General features: G+C 48.4%; 1 long non-coding RNA gene across 2 annotated transcripts in view; it reads right to left on the bottom strand.

Annotated features, from left to right (window-relative positions):
• LOC307018550 overlaps positions 1-13,285 on the bottom strand; it is a 144,112-nt gene that overhangs the window by 89,973 nt on the left and 40,854 nt on the right. The window lies entirely within an intron of this gene.

Genomic DNA, 13,285 nt, shown 5'->3' on the forward strand with positions numbered 1-13,285 from the left:
ATTGGCATGAAAGTTAAATTAAACAATGTTGCCAAAGCATCACAATACAAAATAATTAACAACATTAACAGACATTTCAAATGTTTACATATTATTGATGATATATATATACAGTGATACAATTACATTTCAACACGTGTGTGTGTGTGTGTGTGTGTGTGTGTGTGTGTGTGTGTATGTGTGTGTGTGTGTGTGTGTGTGTGTGTGTGTGTGTGTGTGTGTGTGTGTGTGTGTGTGTGTGTGTGTGTGTGAGTCTCATTCACTGTCCCTCAGGTTGTGGCATGTGTATACATATTGGGCAGCAAGGTGTGCCTCTCTCTCTCTCTCTCTCTCATGTATATCGCTAACTCCCCAAACAACTCCACACCGAAGACCGGAAGTACTCAGGCTCACACCCAGCCGCCGGAAGTTGATAGACGCCATCTTGTGCAACTAGCCTATTGAATGTGTGTATTTGTTTTCCTCTTTTGCTAACAACCAGTGGCGGCCAGCCCATAGGGGCGCTAGGGGCGCCGCCCCCCCTCTTCCCACATGTTTGATTGTCATTAAAAAATAAAAAATAAATTAAAAAATATATTTCCCCAAAAATATTTTTATTTTTTATTTATTTTTATTTTTAAAGAACAAGGTACATATTATATAGTTGGTATCAGTAAAATGTATTATCTACAATAAAATCTCGTTTAAAATTGTTTTACGATGTCTAAAGTTACTGATGAGTCACATTTCCTGCCTGGCCGCAGCGTGTGTCATTACCCTCTCTCGTCCGAGCGGTAGAAAGGAGCCCTCAGCCAGAACAGCAGCAGCCAACAAGCTGACTGTTGCTATCTGTAAACTATGCCGCCGAAACATAATTTCAGCCAAACAGCATCATCAGATCTGATGCTCGAAGGGCGCCCTTTCAGCGCCTGGCCTGTGTGTCTGGACTCGTATCCAAGGTGACGCTACAGGTGGAGACTCCAGTGCTAGTGGATCGCCGGAGCTGTAGATTAACATTTACATGCTTATGGTAGTTGTAAGGGCAATGCGGCACCATGGAGCATATGTGTGGGCTGGACCTGTATTTTACAGGAAAGGAGTGATCAGAGGGTCGAGTTGTCGATTATTGTTCAGTTTTCATCTTCCTCACCCTCTCAGACTTTGAGTTGCGCGCGCTGCTAAAGAGACGCGCTACCATGGAAACCAAACAATGGTGTAGCTGTATTAAAGTCCAAGTGGAAACAGTCGTGAGTAAATCTGATTTTGTCAGAAATCGGGAGAAATGCGGGAGTCTCCCTCGAAAATCGGGAGGGTTGGCAAGTATGACACACACACACACACACACACACACACACACACACATACACACACACACACACACACACACACACACACACACACACACACACACACACACACACACACACACACACACACACACACACACACACACACACACACACCCACACACACCCCCACACACACACACACACACACACACACACACACACACACACACACACACACACACACACACACACACACACACACACATTTGTATTAGTCACCTGATTTTAAATGCCCTAGTATGGTTTGTCACCATCTCCATAGCCCCACCAAAAATATTTTTCACCAGCCGCCACTGCTAACAACCATTACCACAACACTGAATGTTGCTGAGTACTCTTAGCCTCTAAATGAAATGATTTCACAATAGTACAGGGTTCAACTGTTTGTTTGAACTGAGGTTGGTCATCCATTTAACCGTTGTCATTAAAGCCATCAAAAAAAGGAAGATCAAACCTGTCGCCCTCTTTACAAGTTACAGATCTGATGGATGCTTTGAAGCAACAAGGAATACTGGCTTTCTTGCACCTGTGTTTATTTCTTCAACATCTACTGTGACACAATATACACAGTATGCACATCAACCTTTCCTCTGAAAAGATGAAAATGATGTTAGAACACTCAAAGCTTTAACTTCATCGTAGTGTCAGTGTCACAAATGATTGTTGTTTGTAGAATAGACAAGATAAAAACATATACAATGAACCCAATCACAGTTCACAGTTAATCGTCTGTTGGTTCCACTATCTCAGATGTAAGGGCCATCTTTAGATGTTTGTCAATTGAACCTCTTCAAGTTTTGGAATGTGTAATTTCAAGATGTCACTTTGGACTGAGATGTTGTGATTATTATTGTTAAGGAGGTGGGAAACATGGGCAAAGAAAGCAGCCCTTCTCTGATGGAGATGTGCAACAACAGCTCGTATTGAGGAAGACAAATGAAGTGACATATCCCTCTGCAGATCACTACAATGGGTAGTGGCTTTATTACTCAGGTCCCTGCTGAAATTAATGTTATGCCTGATTTAGTCCATGTTGCCGCTTGAATGCACCTACAGTCTGGCAGATAGCATGAGAGCCACTTCATCTCGCTGTGTGAAAGAGGAAATCCTATTTTGTTCAGTGACATGGATCAGATGCTTTCCTGAGATCTGGGATCAGCTTCATCTACATGTTCTCAAACGGTCATGTTTCATGTACAGAAATTATAAAGTGTTCAGTGTATGTAAGGAAGGGGTATCCGTGTTATTAAATATGTCTGCTAAAGTAGGTGGCTTTCATTTTTAAATAACAAAAGTAATAGCTTTGTTTGCCAGGCTCCTTTTAAGGGACTCTTGGAACTGGTGTGTGTGTGTGTGTGTGTGTGTGTGTGTGTGTGTGTGTGTGTGTGTGTGTGTGTGTGTGTGTGTGTGTGTGTGTGTGTGTGTGTGTGTGGGGGGTGGGGGGGGGGGGGGGGGGGTAAAGCAAGACACAGGTGGGGTTTTTTTTGTACCAAGAATGCATTTCTTGTCTGAATATACTGTAGGTACTGTTAAAAATAATGATACGGAAATGTCCATGTTTCTTCACATCTCTTTTTGAGTTTACAGATTGCAAGTCAAGTCAGAGTGTGGGGATCAGAGCCATGCATAAATAAAGGAGCGTAAGTCTCATGGGAATTCAAAGAGCTTGGTACACAGGCTGAGTTTCACACACCATGTGCAGTTAGTCAAGCACATCTCCAGACGAAAGGTTAAGACGACAGGAATCTCTGATTCATTACGCACCAGTCAGCAGACAAAGTGTATTCCCAAAACACTTTGGTGCAAGATGGTAAAAATAATGTTGTTTCAATGTTGAGCGTCCAGTGTTCGACAGAAGGAGGCCGCTCAGGTAGAATTTCACCGGTTGGTTATGGAGAAGCAAGACTTGGTGAAATTCTTACCTGGCTGGATTTTGAACTTTCTCTCAGTGTGTGATTTCCAGCCTGCTGACTACAAACGTCTCGGTGTGTTCCGTCCGGAGTCAGCCCCTGCTTCTTTCCCAGTTCCTGCTCCTGTTCAGGAGTCGTATGATGGAACTCGTCTGGCTTATGGAGGTCCACGGAGTATTCAGGCGGCTGCGAAGAGAAGGAGTCGCAAGGGCAGGCTAGCAGCCCGAGCCCCAGCAGCTATGGTTCCGGCTCCAGAACCGGACATTACAGCCATGTTTCCGGCTCCAGAACCGGACCTTACAGCCATGTTTCCGGCTCCAGTGCCGGCCCACACAGCCATGTTTCCGGCTCCAGAACCGGACCTTACAGCCATGTTTCCGGCTCCAGAACCGGACCTTACAGCCATGTTGCCGGCTCCAGAACCGGCCCACACAGCCATGTTTCTGGCTCCAGTCCCGGCCCACACAGCCATGTTTCCGGCTCCAGAACCGGACCTTACAGCCATGTTTCCGGCTCCAGAACCGGACCTTAAACCCATGGTCCCGGCCCCAGTTCCGGCCCCAGCAGCCATGGTTCGGGCTCCAGAACAGGCCCCAGCAGCCATGGTTCCGGTTACTGAACCGGCCCCAGAAACCATGGTCCCGACTCCAGTTTCGGCTATAGGACTGGTTGTCCGTCCGACGCCAGCTCCCCGAGTCCTGTCGGCGTACCGGCCGACTCCAGCACCTCGTCTCGGGTTGGCTGTCCGTCCAACGCCAGCTCCCCGTGTCCTGATGGCTCCCCGTCCGACGCCAGCTCCCCGTGTCCTGTCGGCATACCGGCCGACTCCAGCTCCCCGTGTCCTGTTGGCTGTCCGTCCGACGCGAGCTCCCCATGTTCTGTTGGCAAACCAACCGTCTCAAGTCACCTCTCAAGTCTCCTCTCCAGTTCCTTCTCAAGTCCCCTCTCAAGCCACCTCTCCAGTTCCCTCTCAAGTCTCCTCTCGAGTTACCTCTCGAGTCCCATCTCGAGTCCCCTCTCAAGTCACCTCTCGAGTCCCCTCTCGAGTCCCCTCTCGAGTCCCCTCTCGAGTCCCCTCTCAAGTCACCTCTCGAGTCCCCTCTCAAGTCACCTCTCAAGTCATCGCTCGAATTCCCTCTCAAGATCCCTCTCAAGTGATCTCTCAAGTTTCATCTCAAGTCTCCACTCAAGCACCTTGTCCTGTGCCGTTGGAGGTCCCGCAAACTGCTCTTCTGCCGGGGGTCCTGCCAACCCCATGTCCTGTGGCGTTGGAGGTCCCGCAGACTACTCTTCTGCCGGGGGTCCTGCCAGCTCCATGCCTTGTCCCGTTGGAGGTCCCGCAGACTGCTCTTCTGCCGGGGGTCCTGCCAACTCCATGTCTTGCCACGTTGGAGGTCCCGCCGACTACTCTTCCGCTCGGGGTCCTGCCATCTCCATGTCCTGTCGCGTTGGGGATTCCGCCGACTGCTCTCCTGCCGGGGGTCCTGTGTCCTCTTCACTGGGGGATCTTGCCGACACAGGCTCCTGACCGGCCTCCGGAGCTGTCTGGTCTTCACCCCTCCTCGGACTCTGCCTTGCCCCCGGGCCGTCCGCCCGAGATTCCCTCCATGGACTCTGCCTTGCCCCCGGACCGTCCGCCCGAATTCCCCTTTTTGAAGTCTGCCTTGCCCCCGGGCCGTCCGCCCGAATTCCCCTTTTTTTAACTCTGCCTTGCCCCCGGGCCGTCCGCCCGAGACCCGTCCTCCAGACCCCCTCCACCCATCTTGCTGGACTTTAGTTTTTTGGGATGTCTGGAATCCGTCCCTTGAGGGGGGGGTTATGTCACGATTCTATGTCTCGGTTTGGGTGTTTTGCCTGTCATGTTTTCCTCCTGTTTATTGTCTGGTCCTTCTCCCTGGTGTGTCTAATTGTCTGATTATGTTCACCTGTGGCCCCTGTGTTTCCTCCTCCATCCTCACCTGTGTCTTGTTGTGTGATTACTCTTTTGTGTATTTAAGTGCTGGGTTTTCTGTCTGTCTTTGTCGGTTCGTCTTGTGCCATGACTAGTTCTGCGGTGATTGTTCTGTTTTGTCATTGTATATATATCATAGCCTTGAAATAAAGGAGTTTTTTCAGTTTATATCTGCATTTGGGTCCTGATTGTTTCACAAACCGTGACATATTGGGCAATAGGCACAAAGTGATTTTCATTTTGGACTATAGGCGGCACCAAAAACATGACAAATGTATAACTCAAGAACTGATGGACGAAATAAATTTTTTTTTTAGACATACTCTGGGGATGAGTATGAACTTATATTTAAAGTGTCGCAACGAATTACAAATGTGGGCGTGTCCTGTACTTTTTTTTTATGACGATGTGCGCCCCCCAGGAAGTCGGCCATTTTGAAAAATTTGCATTTTTTTTTTAAAATTTTTTTATGCATTTTAAGGACATTTCTGCGAACTCCTCCTAGGGCAGGGGTCGGCAACCCACGGGCCGCATTTGGCCCTTTAAGCCCTCTGCTCTGGTTCCCTTGAGCTTAGACAAAAATAAGAAGGAAATAAAATAAAAGTATTTGTAGGACTATTTATATTTTGTTGCACGGTTGAAAATGTTTCGTATCTTGTATTTTGAGGTGATACTGTGACACATAAATAAAAAACAAAACGGTTTTAATTAGGTCAACTAAAATATGCGTCACATGCTGCTACGGTCCCGCGCGAGCGCCTTTTCTTGGAGGCGCTCGCGTGGGGACCCCCGGCTCGATGAGCGAACTATGGATAAATCAAAGAAAAGTACCGGAGGAACACAGGATTTAATTTTGTGTGGACAGTTATATGCTTTCACAGCAAACAATGCTGGTTTACTGGTATGTTTGATATGTAGAGAGAAGTTGTCAACGGTACTGCAGCCTTTACGTATCGAGGAACAACAAGGGAGAGGAAGACAGCTGACAATCTTCAGTCATAATTCAATGGGGTATGTAATTTATTTCAGAAAACACTTTTTGTTATATTCCATGGAATGCTCATAACGTCCCGATAGCAATGAATATATTAAATGCTTTGACAATAAATACATACAAAAATTAATCTCTGGAAGCCGTAGCGCTGTAAAAAGTATGACCAATCATTTTAGCCGACAAGGCTCAAATGATTGGATGGCCACCTGCCTGTCAGCCTTCCATCTGTGCACAAATTTATCTCGTGGCCTCATTGATGATGCGCGTTCGTGTGTATTGGAGGAGGGACTCTGTAAGAAAGTCTGAAGGAAGAGGCCTATTTTTTCCGGTGGTGTATTTTCAAATTCTAGCGCACTCGAGCTGGTTTCTCCATTCTACCTTTAACTCTTTTTAGGGTGCAGCTATATGTTTTATTTATTTCAAAGTGGGCCCATTTTAATAATATTTTTTTTTCCTTCAAATGTGCAGAGGACTCCCCAAGTGCTGTTTCTAATTTATTTTAAAGTAGGCCTGTGTATTATTTGTAATTCTCCTTATAGGAGTTCTTTGTTTCTTATTAGAAGTTAACAGTTGTATATAATGTAATAAATAGCCTAATAAATGCAAAAGTTTTTGTCTGATATAACAATAAATACAACTTTATTAGCTATCAAGCTATGAAATATGTTTTGCGGCTCCAGACAAAAAAAATTGGGGGAAAAAGGAGCAAAATTGCTCTTTTGGTCAAAAAGAAAAATTCCAATCCAGGACAAGTTCAGCCCATATCCAATGTGATGCTAAATTGTGAAAGAGTAATCGATCGCTCAAACGATGAGCTCGTAAGCGAACTGAGAATTTTCAATTTACACATGTAAATCGTAAAAAATTGAAAATTCTCAGTTCTCAGTTAATTCTCACAAATTACTACAAACTACTCGCATATAGTTTTTCCGATACTCACGAAATGCTGTATACACATTGCTATTATAATTGCACACATATTTCAAATTGATTTTCATTAGCCACGCCCCCCAGAAAGTCAGCCATTTTGAAAAATGTGTGTCTTTCAGCCATTTTAAGGGCATTTTTGCAAAATCCTCCTAGGGGAATGATCGTAAAAATTCCAATCCAGGACAAATTCAACCCATATCCAATATGATGCAAAAATTTTGAAGAAAATAGTTGCTAGCTCAAATGGGGAGCTCGTAATCTAACGGAGAATGTACCTTTTTTGACGATTTACATGTCACAAATTAATTCAAGCATTTCAAAAACTACATTTCCATTTTTGGAAACCTTTACAAAGTGGCACCGTAACTCCGAATGACATTTTGCACACTTATTCGGGTGGACCTACTCTACATATTATCTCCTTGAACACCTAAGCTCCGCCTACTTCCTTTTTTTATTTAGCATAATCTTAAAAACATTGAAATATTACCTTCAATTTTAATTTTTTGTTTATCAACGCCAAACTTAGTATACAGCATCGGTGGAGGGTCAGACAAATTACCGTAGAAAATGAGCATGTTCAGTCGATAAATATGCCCGTCATTAATCTAAACCTGTTTGCAAAAAGGCGGGGCCTAGAAAGAAACGCTCATAACTGGTTAGGGCTAGGGAATGCTCCGGTTTTTGGACAAAATTAACATGGGATCACTCCGGTCAATGTACGTACTTCGTCTCACTGGAATATTAATGGCCAGATTGAATACAACATCGACCCACTTTCTCCGGTCAATGACAGGAGAGTTTTGAAAGTGACAAAACACTGTTCCACACATTTAAAAACACTTAATCAATGTTTACCCAGGATCCATGCACCTTCCCTGGCTTGTAAAATGTGGTGATGCGCCCTGGAGGTATCCTACTATTTAAAACATGTATACACTCATGTACACCCTTCATAGGGTTCCCTAACACAATGCACACAGCCTGGAGCAGCGACTCGGCCGTTTTCACCCGCTTGTCCATTTGCCTATAGTTTGTTAACGAATTGGACAGAGCCGGCGTTTTCCCCCTAAAAGTGACTTTTAATCGTGGCCTTTGCGTTTAAATGATGGGTGCTATCATTCACAAGGCCCCCCGACACAATACACACAGCCTGGAGCAGTGGAGCAGCGGCTCGGCCGTTTTCACCCGCTTGTCCATTTGCCTATCAGTTTGTTAACGAATTGGACAGAGCCGGCGTTTTCCCCCTAAAAGTGACTTTTAATCGTGGCCTTTGCGTTTCAATGATGGGTGCTATCATTCACAAGGCCCCCCGACACAATGCAAACAGCCTGGAGCAGTGGAGCAGCGGCGCGGCCGTTTTCACCCGCTTTTCCATTTGCCTATCAGTTTGTTAACGAAACGGACAGAGCCGGCGTTTTCCCCCTTTTTTCGGGGCTATATAAATCAAATTCCGGGTAACGCGGAGCACAATTGTACCTTTTACTATTTTAATGTATTTGCATTATATATCTTTGGGCTATAAAAGTGACATATTTGGATGACTTTGTCAGTTTATGGAGCTTATCCCACAAATCCCGGAGGTTCCGGGCCGAATTTGGGAGCTCATAGGCGGCCTGCCATAGGCCCCCACCCGTGGAAAGAAAAAAAAATGAAAGAAAACAGTCAATTATATGTTAAAATAATCAAAAATGAAGTTTTGAAAAATTATAACGGAGAAGGGGCTCCGAGATGCTCAACGCTTCGGGCCGAAGCCCCGAACACTTTTCGACCCCCCCCGTTGCAATTTACAACGGAGAGGGGAATCCAAACTTCCCCTTCTCCGTCCGAAAAAACGTTCATGTTTTTCAAGCTACTGTCTGCACGAAATTGGAAACCCGGTTTTTGAGAGGACTCAGAAAAAAAACGGCTGTGCATCTTCATGGAGGAATTCATCCGCTGTATGTGCAGTCTGGCTCGGATACATTATGTTGCCCGGAGAGCCCCCAGCATGGTTCTTCCCAAACTGGTCTCTGGAGGAATGCAGGCGTTGTCAAGGAATTATGAGACACAATTTTCGGATACATTTCAACACTTTTAGCCGTTTTGTACGGTTCTCCAAAAAGTAAAGTGTTACTTTGTGAGAGTGGAGGAATGCAAGGCGAGTTTTCAGGAAACTGTAGCCGCATTAAGAGAAGCCTTTTCAGACACATTATTTTTGTACATACACCCCAACTGCATTCTGGCTTGAATACCACTTGTGGAGCAACCACACTCTGTCATGGTTGCAAAACTTTGAGTTTCCCGGACACATTTGTTGCCTCGGAGACCCCCCAGCATGGTTCTTAACAAACTTTAAAAAATGTAAATGACCTCTCGAGGAATGCAAGGGGAGTTTGATGGGACTCTACCTGCCTTATGAGGCACTATTTTGGGATACATTTTGACACTTTTAGCCCTTTTTTATGGTTCTCCAAAAAGTTGAATTAGACTTTTTCTGAGTCTGGAGGAATGCAAGGGGAGTTGGCAGGGGACTCTACCCGCATTATAAGGCACTATTTTGGGATACATTTTTTCATTTTCACCCATTTTCTATGGTTCTCCAAAAAGTTGACTTAGACTTTTTCTGAGTCTGGAGGAATGCAAGGGGAGTTGGCAGGGGACTCTACCCGCATTATGAGGCACTATTTTGGGATACATTTTTTCATTTTCACCCATTTTCTATGGTTCTCCAAAAAGTTGACTTAGACTTTTTCTGAGTCTGGAGGTATGCAAGGGGAGTTGGCAGGGGACTCTACCCGCATTATGAGGCACTATTTTGGGATACATTTTTTCATTTTCGCCCCTTTTTTTGGATGTCACAGATCGAATGGCAAACGTGACCCGCCATCGGAGGGCCTCTGCCGGCCCGGCCTCGTGCCGGTGCTCTGGCGGTCGGATCCTCCGAACTGCGGGTTCGACTCTGATGGCCGGGAGGGACGAGGGAACCATCGGGGGGGTCTGCTGGAGGCTCCTGCTGGAGTCCTGCGTTTCACCGGGACCTGGCTCGAAAAACTCGAAACCCTGACTCCAGTGCGGTGTGGCAGCCGTGCGCCTCCGGGTACCTGACTCCCCTTTCTCCTCCGTGTGCTGTGTGTGCTGCGTGGGGGTAACCCTGCGTGTCCGTTACCCTGCGTGTCTCTTACCTCCCGGGCCGACCGATATGAAGCGTTTCCAAGACGAACCGTCTGACTCAGGGGTCCCACCACGTGTTCCGCAGCGGGGTGGAAGTTCCACCTCCCCACTTTGCCGCGGAGTGCCAGGCAAACACCTGTTTCTCTAATCCTCCACTCTTGCATAGCGGCCATAGTCGGCTGCGGCATTCAGCAATTGGCCTTGCTCCGGGCACCGGTTCCCTCGGGGACCACGGCTCGGTGGCTTCACATGATATAGGTTCGACCCTACTTCATCACAGGCTACCTGTTTGATCCTGCGTAACAACCACATATATGCTTGTCTGCAAAGAGGGAAATGCCTGGTCCCGCCCGGGTGTTCCTCTTTTATGACAGTGTATTGAAGCATCGGACCCAATGTTGCCATCACCAGCCCCGCGGAGGTGGGACCATTTAAGCAAGTGCATTCTCCCCGACAGTCCGCCAGCAAACATGGAGGCTCCTGCCGGGTGCACCAAGCGTTCTCCCCGACAGTCCGCCAGCAGACCTGGAGGCTCCTGCCGGGAGCATCAAGCGTTCTCCCCGAAAGTCCGCCAGCAGACCTGGAGGCTCCTGCCGGGTGCATCAAGCGTTCTCAGAACGTGAGGTGCTCCCCGACAGTCAGCCAGCAGACCTGGAGGCTCCTGTCGGGTGCTCCGTACCGTGCTCCCCGACAGTCCGCCGCCAGCATACCTGGAGGCTCCTGCCGGGTGTACCGTACCGTGCTCCCCGACAGTCCGCCATCAAACCTGGAGGCTCCTGCCGGGTGCTCCGTGCCATGCTCACCAGCCCTGCGTATGTCCACCGTGCGCCTCCGGGTAGCACACTAACTCTGAGCACCGTGACTCAAGTGCGATGTGACGGTCTCGCCCTGGCCGTCCACCATGCGCCTCCGGGTAGCACACTAACTCTGAGCACCATGACTCAAGTGCGGCGAATGCCATAGCGCATATATGCTTGTTTGCAAAGAGGGACATTCCTGGTCCCGCCCTGGTGTTCCTCTACGGCTAGTGTCCAGCCAGCTGCGGTATCAGCAAATTTTTCCCGCCATCGGAGGGCCTCCTCCCCGGGTCCAGGTTCCGGTGCTTGGCGGTCGGTTCATCCAAACTGCGGGTTCGACTCTGCTCTTGAAGCGGACAAAGATATGCGGCGAATGCCGGAGCGCATATATGCTTGTCTGCAAAAGAGGGACATGCCAGGTCCCGCCCGGGTGTTCCTCTACGGCTAGTGTCCAGCCAGCTGCGGTATCAGCAAATGTTTCCCGCCATCGGAGGGCCTCCTCCCCGGGTCCAGGTTCCGGTGCTTGGCGGTCGGTTCCTCCAAACTGCGGGTTCGACTGTGCTCCTGGAGCGGACAAAGATATGTGTATTTGCCTGAAGGATGGAAATAAACAAAGAATGATATTTTACAGGACATGACCGATATGTGTTTTTTCCAGGCTTTTTGGAAATAAACCAAAGTTGACAGGGGACTCTGCCCAGTGCTTATGAACCAAATGAGGGGTGTGTTAGAGGGGAAGGCTGTGGCTGTTTCTGCAGCCTCTGCTTCTACCTTCTCTCCCCACCCCGATACCAGCGCGTGCCTGCTGTAAAAGGCAGGTGCACGGGCTCTCACTGCCACTAACTCTGAGCCTGGCTCCTGAGCAGCACGTTCTCCCCGGCAGTCCGCCAGAGAATGAAAAACACCCACCTCTCCGCCTCTTCCGAGGGACGAGGGCACCGCGCGGGGGGGTCTGCTGGAGGCTCCTGCCGGGTGCTCCGTACTGCGTTTCACCGGGACCTGGCTCGAAAAACTCGGAACCCTAACTCCAGTGCGGTGTGGCGGCCTCGCCCTGGCCGTCCACCGTGCGCCTCCGGGTACCTGACTCCCCTGCCTCCTCCGGGGGCAGGTGCGAGGGGTTCAATGCCTCCTCCCCCCGCTGCGGCGAAGGCCGGAGTGGGATGGAGCGTCCGGAGGTACTGTTATCCCCAAGTTTTCGTTACCAAAACTGTCTTGTGAGCTCTTGGCAGAACCATGAAACAAAAAACAATCAATGTATCGGACCCATCCCCGGCCCCGCGTTGGTGCGGAGGTGGGACCATTTTAACCAGGTGGTAACCCAAGTCCTCCCCTTGGTCCGTGTTCCCTGCATTGAAGCATCTGACTCATGGTTGCAATCACCAGTTAGCTAACGCATATAAACGGAGAAACAGAAAACCATTTAAATATAATTCATTGTGTGTGTTTTAGGAAGGATGTTGTCCGAATGCCCGGTGTGCAGACTCTGCTATCTGGCTTTGAATAAGCACCTTAAGCACAAACATGCAGTGCGGAACCTGGAGGAAAGAGGCATCATTCTTAAAATGGCCAGTGGCAGAATAAATGTTCGGACCAAACCCTGTCCCATCACAGGGTGTTCGCATGCTGGGAAGAGACTACACCGTCATGTAACTCGTGACCACCCTGAGTTCTCCCGAGATGAGGCACATCAGGTCATGGCAAGGCTGAAGCATAGTGTGGCCATGCAGTTGCTCCATGACCTCCGAGAGACTAATCCCATCATTGGAATGGCTACATCATTGGATATAGACAATGAGGAGGAATACCCGGTGCACCCTCCACCCTTCTCCCCACGTACCGAGTGTGACGAAGAGGACTGCAGGCAGGTGAGGCTGGAAAATGTGGCATTGAGGGCTCAGAAGGATGCCCTCATTGATGAGGTGAAGACCCTGCGCTCCAGGCTAAAACAGGGTCTAAAACCCAGGAAGCAGAGTGCCACTGCTGCTCTGCTTGAGGAAGACGAAGAATGTATACGATTTAAGGGCCTAGCAATCTCAAGTACCCCCGGCATGAACACAGTAGCCTCCGGCAGCAATACCCCTCTCAAGATCCTGGTGAAGACTTTGATAGGATCCCCAGAAGCCTCCGGTAGTGACACCCCGGTGAAGACTGTCATGCGGTCCGTAGAAGCCTCCGGTAGAGAGACCCCTCTCAAGTCTGTGATGCGGTCCCCAGAAGCCTCC

Source organism: Notothenia rossii (assembly GCF_949606895.1).
Source record: "Notothenia rossii genome assembly, chromosome: 9".
In the NCBI taxonomy this organism is placed as follows: domain Eukaryota; kingdom Metazoa; phylum Chordata; class Actinopteri; order Perciformes; family Nototheniidae; genus Notothenia; species Notothenia rossii.